Here is a 2,269-nt window from a genome sequence, read left to right on the forward strand (position 1 = left end):
CGCTTGTATGCCAGTGTTTCCCAATTGTCGATGTTTATACTACATTTGCCTTGAGAGAGCCTTTAAACCTCTTTTGTTGACCACCAGCATTATGCTTTCCATTTTAAAGTTTGGAATAGAGTAGTTGCTTTGGAAGACGGTAATCAGGCATCTGAACAACATGACCAGTCCAACAAAGTTGATGTTGAAGAATCATTGCTTCGAAAATGGAGGTCTTTGCTTCTTCCAGTACACTGGCATTAGTTCGCCTATCTTCCCAGGGGATGTGTAAATTTTTTCGGAGACACTTTTGGTGGAATGTTTCGAAGAGTTGGAGGTGGCATTTATATGTGGTCCGTGTTCCACAAGCATACAGTAAGGTTGGTAGTAGAATAACTTTGTAAACAAGCATTTTTTTAAATTAAAATGTCCCGGTCTTCAAACACTCTGCACTTCAATCGGGAAAAGGCTGCACTCGCAGAGCTCAGGCGATGCTGGATTTCGGCATCAATGTTGCCTTTGTGGAAAGATAACTGCCCAGGTAGGAGAAGTGACTGACATTTCCCAACGTTACAGCATTGAGTTGGATTTGTGGCACTGTAGAGTGGTTGCTTTGATCAGAGTATACTTTCATTTTAACAGGACTTGAACCCTGGGTCATGGACTATTTTAATTTGCATTCACTTAAACTAACATGAGCAAAGTTTTTTTTTTTATTATTCTGCCAGGGAGAGATGGTGCCCCTTGTTCTAGCAAAGAGGATCCCTGGGCCTTTTCCGTTCATGCCCTCCCCACTGCACACCAGCCGTGCCCATCTGGGTGGTATTTTTCTACCCGCAAGTGGGCCTAACAAGAGAACAATATGAGCATTTCTTGCAGCGCTGAGGGGGTGGCTGCAGTTGGCATCTCAACCCTGCAGAGAGGAATGCAGAACAGACAGATGAGGCAGATGGACAAAGTAAACAGAGGACACAGCTGCCAATCTTCCAGCCCCCCCTCCCCGCCCCAGTGCTGGAATAGCAGTTTGCAATGGAGTCCTGGGCCCTCTGAGAGTAGGTGTGGTTAACTAGTGGGCAAGAACAAGTGGCTGGAAGCTTAAGAGTCCTCCCAAGACCATTACTCCAAAAGAGCAGAGCACCAATCTCCCAAGGAAGTGGAGAGAGTTGCATCACTGCATCACCATGCAAGGAAAAGCTGCACCTGTTGAATTTCTGCCTGCTGTGTAGCTGCTTTTAAACATAGGGGCCTTGTAAGAAAAAGAGAAACCACAACAAGCAAACAGAAGCACCACCCCAATTCCAATCCTACTTTTCCATTCCTACTGGACTTCAAACCCTCCACACACACACCCTTTATCCTCCTCACTGTGCTTTGTTTCCCATCAGCGCCGGCATTATTTAAACCATATATTATCTGTATCGGACTGCCTTTATTTATATGCACAGGGGTGTTGCTGGTGTGAACATTAAATTTATTAGACTTGTTCGTTGCTTGTTGCACGGAGGTCTCCCAGCTGCATATTACCAAGTCGTCGTCGTAATTATGAATTGAATCATGAATTGAAATTAATTTAAATCACTGAGTTAATTATCATTAACTTAGTAATCGCCTTCCCCCGTCTCCTTTGATCCGTAGTGCTAAATGCAGCACAGCTCTTGGCACTTTTCTGCTCGGAATTTTAGCCCCCCTGCTTCGTTAGGTCTTTATTTCCGGGGGGGGGGCGTGGAGTTGAACGTGCCCATTCCCTGGCAAGCCGATCCTATGCCCGATCGGCGATTGCTAGAAATAAATATGCATTCCGCGGGATTTGCTTCCCTGAGTACACCGGGCTGCAGCCTTCACCGACTATTTTCAGGCTGTAATCCTGTTGGGGCACTCGCCTCCGCAGAAACGGGCCCTAATTAAATTATGCCTGGCTTACTCCCGAGTATACTTGCTGAAGGCTCTCGGGCTGCTGCACTGACCCACCCACGTATATTTACATTTTTGCTTTACGTCTAGCCGCATTTCAGCATAAATATCCTTAACCCCGAGGATTGAGTTAAATTCTAATATAATAAGAATAAATAAAAATAATAATAAAGATTGCTTAAATTGTCTTCGATGGAACTCAGATCCCCAGCCCAGCCCTGTCACGTTTAAGCCCCGCCCATTCTTTATTGCCGCCTCTCCCCACTTGGAAGCCCCGCCCACCCGCCCGGCACCGCCCATTATAAGCCGGGCCCCGCCCCCTCCCGGCTGATTCCAATCTGGCCCTGGCGTTCCATCGGCCCGAGCGGGCGCGAGAGGC

This window comes from Podarcis vaucheri (genome assembly GCF_965113315.1).
Source record: "Podarcis vaucheri genome assembly, chromosome: 13".
NCBI classification, from domain to species: Eukaryota; Metazoa; Chordata; class Lepidosauria; order Squamata; family Lacertidae; genus Podarcis; species Podarcis vaucheri.